Source organism: Alligator mississippiensis, chromosome 6 (assembly GCF_030867095.1).
Source record: "Alligator mississippiensis isolate rAllMis1 chromosome 6, rAllMis1, whole genome shotgun sequence".
Lineage (NCBI taxonomy): Eukaryota > Metazoa > Chordata > Crocodylia > Alligatoridae > Alligator > Alligator mississippiensis.
Window position 1 is genome coordinate 54,091,710 of NC_081829.1, and position 17,596 is coordinate 54,109,305.

The 17,596-nt window shown below is 45.2% G+C and overlaps 1 protein-coding gene across 1 annotated transcript in view; it reads right to left on the reverse strand.

Moving 5' to 3' along the window:
- The window catches only part of CTNNA3 (catenin alpha 3), a 1,574,321-nt gene that overhangs the window by 1,382,144 nt on the left and 174,581 nt on the right, over window positions 1-17,596 (reverse strand).

Consider the following 17,596-nt stretch of genomic DNA (forward strand, 5'->3'; position numbering starts at 1 on the left):
CCACTGCCAAACCATAGCATGGGCAGCCTCTGCATGGAACATGGCAGATCAGGGAGGGGCCAGACAGCACAGCAGTAAATATGGCAGGAAGCAGAAACAGAGCAGAACAGCAAGGAGCACAGGACAGAGGACAAAAAGCAAAGCAGCAGATCAGACAGGAAAGCTGTTTCAATTGGCACTTAGGGAGGGCATGTGACTCAATTTGTGACATACCTGCCAAAAAGGTTGGCTATCACAGAGATATAGCAGAGAACAAGTTCAACAAAAACTTTACTGGCCACATGCAGGACATACCTATTAAGTCTTTTCTGTTCAGATACTTCAGATAATTCAACTTCAATCCTAATGCTGGCCACTTACGCAGCCACTTGCTCTTCTGTCACCTTCATCCTGGTCTTCTGCCTAGCAACATTAACTCAGCAACATTTTAACAATGAGGAACAACTACTTACAACTAGCAAGAGCGTGAACTAAATATGGCTTCCCAACACATTGGTAATTTCCCATTAATTACCTTTCTGAGGACACCCTGATGCTACAAGAACAACTAACAACTCTACCCTGTTCATGGCCCTTTGGCCCTCCTATTATCCTTACCTCTTTGCTCACTGTCTAGTCAACCAAGAGGCTAAATTAATGAGGTGGTACCTGCATAATGAAAGGGCATTCCTAATCCTGATAATCCCTTGAGTTCTGATCTGTTTGCAACAGATCAGCTCTGTTAGTCTCCAACATAAGTCATTTTACAGTAGAGGTTAATTGCTTCGTACAACCATCAATAATTATTTACTCAACAATTAGCATAGATTTGACAAAGCTAGTACTACAGCAGTAGTGTTTGGTAGCACATACTCTGGTGGCCATCCAAAAACCATTTCCCACCAAGATAAAGTAGATGACAAAAGGCATTTGCTGATCCAGGCAATTTGTTTTTCATTGTGTTTTAGCGCTATTGTGGTCATGACACTGGACATACAGATATTGGAGCTAACTGGCCATCTCTTAGCAGTTCATCAATTTCTCCAAAATTTATGAAATAATCCCTAAAACCAAGTATTTTACAGGGTCTTCCAACTCAGTGACAAGAGGATGGAGGAAGATTTCAAAATTCATTTACATCCTCTCCTTGCCAAGCAGAACAGCTCCAAGAAGGTTCCCTGTTCCTCAGCACATATAGGGTACAAACAAGCAGTCACAGGACCTGGCTCAGGGTTAGAGGGTTTCTTTAAACTGCCTAAATTGGAGCCAGGATCACCATGTGCAAGCATTCACCACTTGCTAGAAGGCAGCATGGTAGGCAAGTAAGTTGGGGGGGGAGGGGCTGGCAGGTCCACAAGGATAAAAGTAGTCTAATCAGTATTGAGGGGAAGAAAGAAACACAGCACAGACTTAGGACTGTGGAGAGTTGCTGGGCTTTCTTGGCCCTGGGGTTGTGTTATGGAACCCATACAAGCATTTGTTAGGTGAGGTTAGCCCATGCTTATCTAAAGTTAGGAAACCTATACACATGCTCTGGGGTGGGGGAGGAGAGGAGTGTTTTAATTAGTGCAGCTCTTGGTGACTTGTGTATTCAGCATCCCAAGTTTCAAAATGATAGCAGGGGTGTTTTAACTAAAGCTTACTCAACAAGCTTTAGTTAAAGTGCCCCTGACACTATTTTGAAAAGCAGGGACAGTGAATACATGAGATGCTGCAGCATGCTGGAGCGTTTCCAGCAGACCCAACTAATCAAGCCTGCTCCAATGCATTCTAATCAGAAAGCATGTGTAAAAATGCCCAAATTTTTCATCTGGCGTGCCATTTTAAGGTGAACTTGCAGGCTCCAGCATTTAGATCACCCTAAACTTGGTTAGGGTCACAAGATTAGTGAAATCCTAAATGCATGTTATGCAACCAACCAACTACCATTTCTGGAGAAAGGCCAGAGGAGCAAGGATGTGACAAGGGCTATTATAAACTCACATACTGTAGCCATCAAAAAATCTATAGTATCCTGAAATACTTCTTAGCCTCGGTGTGGCAGCGACATGCCCCCACAGGCTCTAAAGGAGGGTGAGGGTGAACACCAGGGAGCCCAAAACCCAGAAGCAGACCCCCGAGGAGGGAACTTACCTCCGGCCGGTCTGGCAGCGCAGGAGCCGGGACCACGGTGGCAGCCACAGCCACAGCTGCGCGAGCCGCCGTTACACCGGCTGTTTAAGCAGTTGTTCCCCATGCAGGAAATGGCTGGACCAATCTTGATAGCAGGCATGGCCACCACGGGGAAGTTTAAAAGCCCCAACAGAACCCGCGGGGAGGAGGAGGAGCCAGAGGGACAGTGAGTTGGTGGGCAGCACGCACGGCACGCTGAGGCTCCCACCAGGAAAAGGCATAGCACAGACGTCGCAGCACTGGCAAGCGGCACAGGGGAGAACTTTGAGCCCCTGCTGGAGACAGAGCAGGGGAAGCACTGCATCTCCCTGCAGGAGCCTGACCAGGAGACGCAGAGCAGGGGAGGGGTTTTGGACCCCCTGTAGATAGCTGAGGAAGAGGACGCAGCTCCACATCCCGCTCCTCTCCAGAAGAATTTTTTTTTTTGACTGCTACAGAAGGAAAGGAAAAAAGAGGAAATGAGGAAAGTCCCAGGGATAGGGGTAAAGGGTCTGGGCATCGAGACCTGATGGACATGAGCCAGCAGAGCCAATCAGCCGAGCGCTCTTCCCTTCCCCCAAAGCAGACTGCGGGCAAGCCCGCCAGACCCAAGGCCAACGTCGGACCATCACATAACCAGTTGGTGAATGGATGGGGTGTAGGGGAGGTGGAGCCCCGTGGAACATCGTTCCAAACTACCATGAGTACAGCCTTTGTCGGGAAGCTCCTCTGGGAAGATCTTCACTGAATCCTTCTCTTGATAATTAACAGCAAAGTCATGGCAGGAGAATTGAAGGGAGGGGCTACATTACCAGCAAGCCATGTCACCCATAAGGCCCCTGACATCACAGTGGTGCACTGGCTGGGAACCTCTTCGGCACCAATGGGACAGAGATCCTGACCTGGACATGACCCAAAATGCAACCATTGGCAATAGCTCATGCCAAGTTGCTTACGCAGGCCATTCAGGCCATAGGGCAAGTGCTGGAGGTGCAGCAGTTGCAGGGAGCCCACCAGCAAGAGTGGATGCAGTGTAATACTGCTCTATTCAAGATGCCCCAAATGACAAGGGAAGCTGACCCCGAAGCTTATATAGAGGCCTTTGAGAGGACTGCTATCCAGACGGGGCTGGATCGTAGTCAGTGGGGACACCAGCTAGGTGCGTTGGTGATTGATCAGGCCCAAGCCGCCTATCAGGCCCTGTCGAGGGAGGAAGCCCGGGATTATGAGGCTGTCAAGGCAGCAATCCTCTGTAGGTTGGAGATCTCCCTGGAAAGTTACAGGAAGGCATTTCAGGCCTGAAAACCAAGAGAAGCTAAGCGACCCCATGGCTTATTACAATCCTTATGGGACTCTCTTCATAAGTGGTTACCGGCAGGCAAGTTTGATCATGAGGGGGTGATGGACCAAATCTTGTTAGAGCAGTTCCTCTGGGACTTAGAAGAAGACACCCAGAGATGGGTGTGGAGACACCAACCACAGACCAGTGAGGAAGCCCTCTACTTGGCAGAGGCTTTTGATAACTCCGGAAGGGAAAGAGGAGGTGGGAGAGGCTTACGGGTCTTGAAGGAAAACCTAACGAATGAAGGGGAGCAGCAGACTGGTCTGAGGAGAGGACCCCCAAAAGGGGTGGTATGTTATCATTGTGGGCGGACAGGACACATCGCCCGAGAATGCGGGATGGGCCTAAATGAGTTGAGCTGCAGGCCAGCGGGATATACTCCACCCCGGGAGAAGGGCAAAGAGATGGAAAAGGGAGAGCCCATGGACTGCAGTTTTGGGTTCAGCACTCAAGAAGGAGGGTGGAACCGCCCTGTAGTCACCGCCTAGATAGGAGGCAAGGCCGTCCGGGCAACTCTGGATACAGGGTGTTCCCAATCCCTACTCTGTGCAGACCTCACCCCACAAACTGGGAATAAGGACGCTGAGCTCATCACGATGACCTGTATACTAGGTGGGGAAATGCAGTTTTGGAGTTCTTATCTGCCGGTCAGGGTAATGGAGTTCTGCAGCGAGCTGCAGGTCGGACTGGCCCCATCCTTAGCATGTGAGATGATCCTTGGGAGAGAATGGGGGCCATTCTACACTGTGCTTGAAAGGGTACGGGCTACCAAAGAAGAGAGAAAGCGGCTCAAAAGGGGAGAAGGCTGGGCTGGTGAAAGCCCCGTGCTCTCCAGCGAAGGGTCATTGGGCAGCATTAATTTGGAGCAGCTGGTGAGTGCAGCCCAGTTTCACCGGGCCCAACAAGAAGACTCGGAAGTCCAGCAGCTGGGGCCCAAAGAGCCCAGAGAGGGAACATCGCGAATGCATGACGGGTTTGAGGCAATTGGGGGTTTGCTGTATCAGGTCCAACGGGACGAGGGGGGCACCTTGGAGGGGAGGCAGTTAGTAGTCCCGGCCCCGCTCCAGTGTGCCGTACGGAGATTGGCTCATGACTCCCCAGTGGGAGGTCATTTGGGATGCACTAAGACCCGGGCTAGGCTGATCCAAGAATTCTTTTGGCCCCACCTGCAAGAGGATGTAGAAAGGTGGGGGGCCGCTTGCCCGGAGTGCCAAAGGGCTCAAGAGTGGAGGCCGCCTAGGGCACCATTGCGCCCCATGCCAATAATAGAAACCCCATTTTCCAGGATCGTGCTGGACATAGTAGCCCCACTCCCGAAGTCATATAATGGCTATCAATACATTTTGGTTTTGGTGGATTATGCCACTCGGTTCCCAGAGGCGGTTCCTCTGAGGTCAATTACAGCAACGCGAGTGGCAGAGGAATTACTCAGATTGATAGGGCGAGTGGGCACACCCCGAGAAATACTTACGGACCAGGGGACCAATTTTATGTCTGGTGTGATGAAGGCCCTGTGTAAAACCCTTGGCATCGCCCAGTTGAAGACCTCGGTATACCATCCCCAAATGAACGGTCTGGTGGAGAGGCTGAATGGCACAATCAAGCAATTGCTCAGGCACTGCTCGCAAGAAGATCCTTGGCGGTGGGATACCATCCTAACGCCACTGTTGTTCACCCTAGGGGACGCCCCCCAAGAATCAACACAATACTCCCCAGTCCAGTTAGTGTATGGCCACAGCCCCAGGGGGCTGTTACAGCTTATCAGGGAAAAATGGGAATGGCCGACGGCATTAGGAGTATCCACGGAAAGATACCACCAGGAATTACAGGACTGGATCATGAGGGCCCAATGAATCGCAGGCCAGAATTTGAGGAACGCCCAGGAGCAACATGAAATCCACTATAATAAGAGGGCAAGAGTCCGAACTTTCCAGCCCAGGGATAGGGTTTTGGTGTTGATTCCTATCACTTCAAGCAAGCAGCTCGCAATGTGGCAAGTCCCATTTACAGTAATACGGCAAGTGGGGCCGGTCGATTATGAATTACTCAAACCGGGCCACCGCCAGGAATGCCAAATTTACCATGTGAACTTCCTAAAAGAGTAGAAAACCCCGCAGGGGTGGATGGCACAAGAAGATAAGACAGAAGAGGATCTAGGACCACCCTGCCCCAGACTGAGCAAAGCCACAGGGGAAGAGTCCATGCAAATGGGTAAAGAACTGGACAGTGAGCAACAACGGGAGATGTTAGCCTTAATAGAGGAGTTCCGGGCGGTGTTCCAAGAGACCCCAGGGTGAGTGACAGGGATTGAACATGAGATCAGAACACCCCAGGTGCGCTGGTTAGGGAAAGGTGACAGCCGATACCCCAGCAGTGGCAGCAGGAAATATGGCAGGAGATAGCAAAGATGCAGGCGCACAGGATTATTCAACCCTCCTGGAGCCCCTGACGCAGCCCCATTGTGCCAGTGGATAAACCCGGTGGGTCACTTCACCTATGTATAGAATTTAGGAAAATAAATGCCCTGACAACCTTTGATGCTTTTCCGATGCCGCATATTACTCACGTCATCGAGAGGATCGGTGAAGCGCAATATATACCTACTCTAGACCTGGCCAAAGGGTATTGGCAGAGCCCCATGTGCCTAACAGATTGTGCCAAGACCTCATTTGGAACCCCTTGGGGCTTATTCAAGTTCATACAGATGCCCTTTGGCCTCAATGGCGCAGCCGCCACCTTCCAGAGGCTGATGGATACATTGCTGGCACCACACGCAGCATATGCAGTGGCATATATCTATGATATCATCATATTTACTCCCAATTGGCAACAACACCTCAAAGCCTTGAGAGCCATACTGGAAGAGCTCCAAACAGCAGCACTAACCGCCAACCCCAGGAAATGCAAGCTAGTGGGAAGAGAGACGGCATACCTATGGTTTCAGGTAGGTTGGGGAATGATACAGACTCTAACCAATAAGATTGAAGCCATAAAACAGTTTCAGGAACCAGGCACTCACAGACAGCTGTGTTCCTTCTTGGGGCTCATTAATTATTATCGCCGGTTTATACCATATTTTGCGAGTCTCTCCGCACCCCTCATGGATGCATTGGCTGGAGCCTCCGCAGCAACCTTGAAGTGGACACCAGAGACGAGAAGAAGCTTCAGAAACTTGAAGGAGGCAATACACCATGATGTTATGATGCACACCCCTAATTTGGATGCTCCTTTTATTTTACAGACAGATGCATCAGGTCATGCCCTGGGGGCTATTACTGCAGAAATGGGAGGACGAAGAACTCCCGATTGCCTTTGCCAGCAGAAGCTCAGCCGCACTGAGACCAGGTATGCCACGGTCAAAAGGGAGTGCCTGGCAATACGCTGGACCATAGAGTACTTCAAATACTACCTAATGGGGAGAGAGTTCATAGTAGTGATGGATCACGCCCCATTACAATGGTTAACAAAAAACCAAAGCGTAAACGCCCGAATCACTCACTGGGCCTTGACATTACAGGCTTTCACATTTACAGTGATACACCACCCGGGCAAGGATAATTTTGTGGCTGATTTTCTATCCAGATGGGGGAGTCCAGACCACCCAGAAGAAGCGTGTCACATCCATGATGAGGGACATCAAACTGTACAAAACACCACGAAGAGTCCTGCCGCCACAAGGCGACTTAAGGGGGGAGGTCTGTGGCGGTGACATGCCCCCACAGGCTCTAAAGGAGGCGAGGGTGAACACCGGGGGGGCCCAAAACCCAGAAGCAGACCCCCCGAGGGGAGAACTTACCTCCAGCCAGTCCGGCAGCACAGGAGCCAGGACCACGGCGGCAGCCGCAGCCGCGGCCACGCAAGCCGGCATTATGCCGGCTGTTTAAGCAGCTGTTCCCCATGCGGAGAATGGCTGGACCAGTCGCGACAGCTGGCATGGCCACCACGGGGAAGATTAAAAGCCCCAACGGAACCCGCGGAGAGGAGGAGGAGCTAGAGGGAGAGCAAGTTGGCAGGCAGCATGCTCGGCGTGCTGAGTCTCCCACCAGGAAAAGGCATAGCGCAGCCGGCGCAGCACTGGCAAGCGGCACAGGGGAGAACTTTGAGCCCCCACCAGCAACAGAGTAGGGGAATCACTGCAGCTCTCTGCGGGAGCCTGACCAGGAGAGGCAGGCACCCCCCCCCGGAAGAAGCAGAACAGGGGAGGGGTTTTGGACCCCCTGTAGATAACTGGGGAAGAGGAGGTGGCTCCACATCCCGCTCCTCTCCAGAAGAATATTTTTTTTTACTACTACAGAAGGAAAGGAAAAAAAAGGAAAGGAGGAAAGTCCCAGGGATAGGGGTAAAGGTTCTGGGCATCAAGACCTGATGGACACGAGCCGGCAGAGCCAATCAGCTGAGTGCTCTTCCTTTCCCCCAAAGTAGACTGCAGGCAAGCCCGCCAGACCCAAGGCCAATGTCGGACCATCACATAACCGGTTGGTGAGTGGACGGGGTGTAGGGGAGGTGGAGCCTCATGGAACATCACACAAAACTACCGTGAGTACAGCCTTTGTCAGGAAGCCCCTCTGGGAAGATCTTCACTGAACCCTTCTCTTGAAAATTAACAGCAAAGTTGTGGCAGGCGAGTCGAGGGGAGGGGCTACGTTACCAGCAAGCCGTATCACCCATAAGGCCCCTGACATCACACTCGGGAATAAGCGAGGGAAGAAGGATCTACATAAGGAACTCCAGAGAAACTGGGTAACCAAGCTATCCACTAGTGATAGGATTTGGCCTTAAAATATTTCCAAACCACAAATAGCTTTTCATTTAGAGCATTTTTCAGGCTAGTATAGTGCTGGCAGAAGATTATTCCTATGCAGTGCACAAAAACCATATTGCACCAACGATTTTTTAAGAACCACTGACTGAAATCAATAAAGTCTTCTGCTTAAAAATTAATGGGATGATACAGCCCACAATGTCTAATACCATTGATTATTTTATATCCCCCGTTTCCTCTGAAGAACTGCCATCATACTGAAATCCAAATTAGATAAATGCAGTATAAAATACATAAGAAACTGTTCTAAACTTTCAGTGTCTTACATTTAAAAACATATATTTTAATGATTTACAAAATAATTCATATACTGCACATGTTGTGCAATCATTCAAAATCATGACAGGAACATGGCATGTTTTGGATGATTACTAACATGATTTTTTTAAGAGATTCTTTTTCTGATATAGAGACAACAATTTGTCCTTATCAATGGAATGCCAAAGATTTAAAACTGTCACTGATGAGTTATTTGAGCATGTAACAGCGCCGCAGCCACGACGCAGTTACTAAAATGAGGGAGCAGCTGCCGGAGATGAAGACATCCAAGAAATGGATGAATAACCTCAGGCAGCCAATACGGAGCCAGGAAAGTGCAATAAAAAGGGAAGGAAACTTCCCAAGGGTGCCTTCGGGCATGCACTTGTGGAAAGGAACCAGAAGGGACACTCCAAGACAGAATTAGGAGTTTTTGAGGGGAATTGAGACGTCCTTACCCGGATTGCATCCTATCTGATAGAAGACAACCTCAGCGGTGAGTTATCAATGAAGCGGCGGCGCGGAAGCCACCCGCAGCTCTGGGGGGGCTCAGTGTGGGAATTCCCTGAGCGAGAGGGGGGAGAAGAGAAAAGAAGAGGCAGGGAGAAAAGGGCGAAGAAGCCCTGACATGGTACTGTAGCCCCGGTAACCCCGAGCTCTCTCCAGAAGGAAAAGGGGAAGCAGAGACTGCAGAAAGCGAAAGGAAAAGAAATTGACGAAGCCGGGCTTTAGAAGCCGGCACAAGCCGCAGCCGGGGAATCCCAATAGTGGTGTCAATCAGCCGTTAATTGCCTTCTTAACGGCTGATTATTGTGTAACAGGAAAGGAAATTGACAAAGCCGGGCTTCATAAGCCGGCATAAGCCGCAGCCAGGGGAATCCCGATATTGGCAGCAATCAGCCGTTAATGACCTTGTTAATGGCCGATTATTAAGTAACAAGCAAACCAGTGGCCCTGCGTTACTCCCAGATAGCAGACCGTGGGAACCCCGCAGCAAGCCCGAGGAATCCAAGTTTAAAGAGAGAGAGAGAGCCAGACTAACTGTAATAAAGCACTTGCAATGAAGATCTGACCCGTGTGTTTATTACCAGGGTACTGGTATCTAACAACTGTTCCTCCCCCCCCGTAAATTGTATTTAGATCCAGTCGTGGCAGGCGGGAATTGGGGGGAGCTACCAGAAAAACGGGTACCCAGGATGGGCACAGCGGTCACAGAGCACATAAGCATCTCAAATGCAAAACATTTCACATTTTGTTAAACTCACTCAGAATTTTCAGACTAATTAGTTAAAGTTAGAAAATGCTTGATTTTCACTGCTGATATTAACTGTTTTTGCTGAAGTGTTGAAGGAAAATTTCCAACACTCAAGACATAATATTTGGCCCTGATTGAGGAAATAATTATTCAGGAACAAATCTCAATGTTCAAGAAAAATAATCAAGAAAGCAGTGATGGTCTCATCTCAAAAGCTTCTAACTTTTATCCAGATTTGTTTCAGTTTTGCTTGTGTAAGGAATACAGACAAAGCCTATTATGCTGCAGAACAGTTTTTTTATTGCTACAAAGAAGGTCACATTTGATACGAAATCCATTGGTTATTTCAAGCTTCCAACACATGTTATATTTCAGACAAGATTAACCAGTTAATCGTGTCTGAAGTAGCTACCCAGTCACCTGTTAATGCAGCTAATGGCATGATAAAACAAGGAATAAGCCACATAATTATTATACAAAATGTGTGATAGCTTTGCAGCTGGTTTCTATCACACCATTGATTTTATGTGTGGCCAGTCAGGGTCTCGAAGCCATGGTGCCACACCAAGTACCCTCCGAGACTGGAAGCTGTCAGCTGATTCAAGTTCCCAGGCACTGGAGCACACCATGATCTCCCAAAGCTAGGAACCATCAGCTGACCCTGGCTCCCAGCCTTAGGAGCTTGCTATTTACCAGTGCAGGGAAAGCCCAGAATCAACCGGGCTGCACCTGCACTGACAGTATGGTGTGATACAATCTGATGTGTGGTGCCACAATCATGCATCCTGTGTTATTGTGGGGATCATGCATCATATTCTATTGCACCTTTAAATGCACTTCTTCCAGGGGCCTCAAGAATGCTAATTATGAGGTACAAATAACTTCCCTTTGTAATCTGGTAGGATGGGCAACATAGCTGGAAGACAGCTTGATTTATTCCTTAATATCAAAATGTTGCTCTTATTCCTTGAAAGCCTTCATTTGCAAAGTACCAAAGTGTATAGCCATGTAGATATTTTTGTTTAATACTTAAAAGAGAAAGAATAAGACCATTTAGGCAGCCTTGCCAGAAGTGTGAAAGACACAGCTCAAGACATCCTTCTCATCTCCTGTAAATAACATACTTACACGAACGTTCCAATATCTGGTGAAAAATAACAACTTGAATTGAAGGTAACTGGTCATTCTGAAGGAGATGAAGATGAGGTTGATTGGCAGAAGGATGTATTTTGAAGTTCACAGAAACTGTAACCTCTAACTTAACTCAAAATATTTGTACATTGATTATAATAGGGATGTATAATACCTTGATCTAAGATGAACTCTCTGCTCCAGGGATTGCATATAGAAATAGAGACCAGATATGCCTTTATTTCCCCTTGCCAATAAGGCAAGAGGTGTGTCCTCTCCTGCTGAATGACAAGCTAATCATACTTTATACTACTTGAGGCTAGAAAGGTGAAACATGCTTGCTGGAATACAACTGCTTCACAAATCAGTGATCTGTTTTCTTGACAGAAGACAAAAACAGAATATATGAGTACTGTATCAGGTAAAGGCTGCTTCAATTCAAAGTCTAATGCATGGTCCTGGAGTACTACTTTTTATAAAGTTAAAATCCAACCAGAAACCAGCCAAGTAGAAACTGAAGGATTCTTCCTTTCTCACCCCCTAGACTAGAATCTAGATAAGGGAAGAGGGGGAAGGGAAGGGGAAGAATCTGAGGAATGTGTGCTTTCCAAATAACTGAATATAAAATGTATATCTTCAGCACACATTCACCTATTGTGTATGTCTTCATCAAGTAGAGTCAGAATTTACAGGTGACTCCCACCTAGATTTGTTCCTTCTGTAAGTAAGTATTTTATATTCTGTCTGTAGTGTATATTTGGTACTATGGTGATGAATGCTTTAAAACTGGGGTTCCCAAACCTCAGGCCACAGCCCAGTGCCAGGCCGTGAAGGGCTGGTTGCAAGCCCACAAGAGGGCTGGCCCATCCTATCCTGTGGTGGTGACTGCTGTGACTGAGGTTTGGCACTTCCCTCCCACCTGCCGGGTGAAAGTGTCTTTACGGTTGTTCTAGACGGAAGTTCTGGCTGCGGGGCCTCACGCAGTGTCACTGGAAGTGACTGCAGAGTGGCAAAATGTGGATTGGAAATGACCAGCATATGGTGGACCAGCAGCCAACCCTTTTTTGTACTGAATATAAAAAAGGTTTGGCTGCCGGTCTGCAGTTTGCCGGTCCACAGCCACTTCCGGTTGGCGGTTTGCTGATCCTCAATTTAAAAAGGTTGGCAATGCCCTGCTTTAACATACACAACAATCATCACTACTAATGCCAAGTTGTGTGTATAAATATATTTACAGATTAGGCCTCCTGTAATAGTAGTTGGATGTGCACCAACATTTAAACTAGCTCTAATATCATTCACCATTTTAAAAGAAGGGAATAATGCATAAAATCTTTCAAACTGATTAAACTTGTCAATCAGACACCCCCCCCCCCCCGTCCTGTATTAAGGTAGACATGATAATATATTCTTTAACTAACAGTATAATTAATAAATCATATAGCTAACAAGCTGGAAAGAAACCATTTTTTAGGATATAAGAATTTTTCTTAACATTTGTCCCTTCCTCAAGGTATAGATAACTTCAGTGAGACATCCAATGTGTTCCTCTGTTAACTTTACAGTTTCTATGAACTGCGAAACAAATATGGCAGCTTGATAATATGACTGAAAAACATTAAACTCAAGGCTCACTAAGCACATCAAAAGCAAACCGCTCTTCTACAATTATAGGAGAGTAATTTTCTATTTAGGAAATTACATTTAAGAAATTCCTGTGGCATTATATAGTGCACACATAACAAAAATCAGAATCTTTTGCAAAGGGAAAAAAAATGGATCCATATACCAACCTGGATGATTATAGAACATTGTTCTACCTTCTGTACATTATACACAGCTATACACTTTAATTATAACTTCATGTAAAACCCTGAACAGTTCAGTATTTTTAAAAATAGCAGGTGCGAGAAAGTATGGCACTTACTACTAAAATATTAGTCAAATTAGAAAAAAAATCTTTACATTAAACAGAATTAGGAAAATGCAGACAATAGGATTTTTCCATCCATCCACTTTTTTCCCTTCTCTCTCTCTCTCTCTCTCTCTCTCCCCCTCCCTGCCCCCTCTTGCTCTCAGTTCCAGATCTTAAACTTCAACCAAGAAGGACAGAAATATTTCTTTAAAGACCATTCTAATGTTACTCTCCTTGAGCTATCATTTGACTGATTTCTTCTCTTTATTGACAATTCAGCATCACTGAATATACTAAACAAAACTAACTTGTAAAACCCAAGTCTTTAAAGCTGGGCATGAAGGAAAAGTGGCCTCCCCCCTCACCAATGCTGGGCCTTTCTTGCTGCAGTCACCCAGAGCCCACACCCGTGTCATCCTGCGACTCCTCTCCACTACCACCCACTGGGCAGCCCAGAGGCAGCAGTGACAGCAGTGGAGAGGAACTGCAGAACAGCCTAGGTGTGGGCTCCACGTGGCTTCAGCAAGAAAGCCTCAGCAGCGGCAAGGAGGAAGCAGCTGCTTTTTCCCCTGCACCCAGCAGCAGCTTCTGCTTGGCCGGCTCTGCTGCTACCACTGCTCATCATGGGCAGGCAGTCTGGAGTGGGCACGGGGTGGGCCAGGGCCAGGGCTGTGCACACAAGTCCTGGCTGGTCCATAGCTAGTTCACTCCAGTCACGGTAGATCTGGAGCAGGCACAGGGCAGGCCATGGCAAGGCCAGAGCTTGCACATGGGTCCTTACCAGTACCATGAGGCTGGGGCCATTGGTGGCAGCCAGTGGCAGTGGCAGTCAGAAGGAGCTGCTGCTACCTGGGCTACCTAGAAATGCAATCCAGCCATTGAGCCACCTCAGCCCTACTGCACACCCGGGGCAGCAGGATGTGCTAAGGGCCAGATGTCACCTGAGTCAGGCAGGACCAAGGGACCCACCGCAGGTCAGACAAAGTCCCTCCATGGGCCAGATCCGGCCTGTGGGCTGTATTTTGCCCATTCCTGTCTTACATAGTTTTATGAATTTTGTTTTGCAAGAAGTGCTAAATTGTCAGCCTTAGAAACAAAACCTTTTCTATCCATGAAATTAACAAGCACTGGAAAAAATACTGTCACACTGAATCATTAAGATGATTACTTCTTTTTCTGTGAAGATAAGAAGGTTACTAAATTTCCATAACAAGAGAGACCCAGTTTGTGAAGTATTTGCTACTCTACCTCCACTGAAAGTTAGCATCACTCCCAGGTCCCGATTCAGGAAAGTATAAATATCTAATCTTACGTATAAGTATAATGACATTGACTTCCTAGAGACTAATTACATACCCAAGACCTAAATTCTTAGCCTCTCTGCTGAGGCTGTCAATTAATAGATTGTGATATGGGTACATATTGACTAATAAAATGAGTGAGATTTTTTTCTCAGAATAAAGAACAGCTGACAGTTATTACCTTTCATTATTACCAATGCGTTTCAAACTCAAAACTGTATCTTAAAGTGAATACTCCATTCACTGATACCAATTCACTCTCAAACAGCTTATATTTAAAAAATAGGTCCTAGCAAGGATCCTAGATAGCAATGATTCATAGGAAGATACAACTCCACCCCTTAATGTATGTTTTTTAAATTTGCTATACTGTGCAACACCACTCCCAAAAGAGCAATATCTACTATTAACAGAACCACAGGTGAACATTTGACTGCCTTCCTAGTGCCCAGTCTAACGAGGCATTCAGAATCCTAAATTCTCATTGAAATCAATAGGACCTAAGAGTATTCAGAATCTTAACACATTACAAGATCCAGGCTCTAATTATTAGAAAGCACCAAAAGAACCATATGCTCGCAATATGGTATAATGGACACATCTTAATGACTAAGCTGTATCTAGTATTTCAAGCTCAAGGAACAGTCAGAGCACACTGAACTTCCCCACCCTTCTTTCATGCTTGTAAAAGAAACTGTCAATTTGGTTTTTTGGGTACTGATTAAAGTAACTATTGTGGAGAGCAGCTTGTTTATATATACAGCATCTGCAATTCTCTAAATCATGTTGATTTGCTTTGAAGCGTGTTACTGCTCTCCATTTGTTGCTTGGTAGTCATACTGAAGATCACACAAGTACACTATTGCAACTAAATCACGTTATGCCCAGTGTATTATTAAGAAGCCCGATACACTATCTACCGAGCAGATTTAAACTACTGAGCAAATTTAAGTCTCTGTCAAAGAAACAGCATTCATTGGTACTTTTATAGATAGCATGTTAAAAACTACATTTGGCTAACTAATACAGATAAAAAATATGTAAATTTCATCACTCCGTAAATTCACATATTGTCTGAATAGATTACAGTTTTCTCTAATGACTCATGAAAGATATTTGCTAAATAGTTTCTACAAAAATACGTGGCAGGTAGGTTTGTTAGATCATTAAGGTGATAAGTAGATAGGGTAAAATTTACTGAAGTACCTCAAGTCAAGAGCATTATTAAAAATAGACTTCATAAAACACTAATAAAACTGTGGGTAAAACTAATAGATAATACCATTTACAAGGCCACATCTGAGGAAAGGAAGGATTTTTCCTTGTCACATGGCTATATAACAATATTTGAGGAAAAAATGGTCAGTAATTGAAAAGTAAAGTCTTTAAACAATGGTAGGGAATTTGAATGTTTGGTGTGAAGGATAATTATCCCCTTCCTGATCATTTCCATTTAAAGGCTCTGGCAATGGTTCAAATAGCTCAAAGCTGCCATATGAAAAAATAATACTGTCTTTAAAAAATAAATATGTCTACATAATATAGGGCTAAATCATGGCCTGGCCATAAACCCTATGTATCAAGCAGTCCACAGCAATTTATTAATCCAAGTCACAACCTACTTCCCTGCTTCTTAATGGGGGCACAAGCAATGTCGAAGGTAAATTTTTCAAAAGTACCATTTCAAAAGCATCATTTTCTTCAACATAGCATTTCAAAGCCATCATGTTCACTGTAACCAAATGCACAGAGGCACTTTTGAAAATTTTACCCTATGCTTTCATTCTGAACAACAGTCACCCACGTTGGCAGCAATCCTTTATTCCTCTGACAAAGCATGTAGAAGTAATCCCAATTTGGCCTCAAAAAAGAGTAAATGGTTCCACTAACCTAAATGCATAGCGATTTTACATCAAGCACAGTATCAAGGCATCTGGATAGTTTACAAGATTTCTAATGAACCCTTTCACTTCTGTACTACAAATTTGGATCTGGCCTGGTTCAGTAATCAGCAAAAGTAACACCCTGATGGCTAGAGGGGGATGTATATAAAAGTTCAAGCACACTGACAAAGCAGTGTAGGCAAGACCACAACACCACTTTATGCAGCAACTTTCTTGTGGTTGAGATTTGAGCTCTGGGAATTTCATTACAGTCAACACTTTCCATAAGCAATACATTAAATGCTACAAAGAAAAAGTAATTCAGAATATGTTTAATTATGGTAGGTAGGTGATGGATTACATATTTATGATAGGAATGTAACAAAAAAGTTCAATATAAAAATAATGTCCGTCTTCTTATTAACTAGTACAAATTCAGCGTGGATTTTGATACACTTGGTTTTCAGTCTCACCAATTTCTATGTTAATCCAACAGAGTTCAGCAGTGTCAGCCTATATAGTTTATTTGTCAATTATTTTTAAATTTACTCTAAGACTTGCAATGTACTGTATACAGAAAACAGAGTCATGTTTCTTGACACGACTTAGACAGGTACAACCATTTATGCAAACTTCCCTGCCATGAAAAATGCAATTCCAAAGATGCTGCCACCTCAGGGATAAAATGTGCCATATGTTTAACACAGCATGCTTATTCTTAAGGAGTTAGGGTAGGAAGTAAAAAACAATATATCCTAGTGAAGTAGCAGGGGGGGAAATATATTAACTTAATTTAAATATATGGGGTCACCTTACCCATCATAAAAGTTTGCAAAAAATGGTCAGTGGAATCATTCATAACTGCAGGCTGCTGGTACCTCAAACATATTTCATCCAGAAGATCATAACATCTTTTAACATCTTGCTGGGTCATCAGCAGGGATCCTGGTTTTCTCTGATTTAAAAAAAAAAAATCCCCAATTTTCAAATTTAGAAAAGTAACCCAAAATCCACATTTTTCTATGTTCAAAGTGAAACAACACTTATATTTGGAGATAGAGATAGATATATATACACACACATACAGAGAGAGACAGAGAGAGAGAGAGTGGTGTTTTGTTTTGATCATAGAAAAATGTGGATTTGGGGTTACTTTTTTAAATCCAAAAATTGGGGATTTTTATAGGAGAAAACCAGGATCCCTGGTCATCAATGTTATGCTGAACTGAGGGGAAACATGTCAAATTTTGTTTGCTCTTTAATGGTCTTTATTCCCAGTTACATATTGATCTGGTCTGATCCTACTGAGCTCATGTGACAGACATCAAAAAGTGCTATTTGCTTTGATATGGAAAAAAATGTTATTTCAGGATGGTATTGTACCCTGGAGAATGAAAAATAATTAAACTCTTGTTAAGATCCCTGTTTTTCCACTGCACCAGTGAAAATTCTGAATCCCAATTGGTCATCAAGCATTCATTTTACAGTTATGCATCTTCACATCTTAACAGAGGAAGTTTTAGGAAGTTAACGTTCATATTCTGTAGAAGTCTATACTA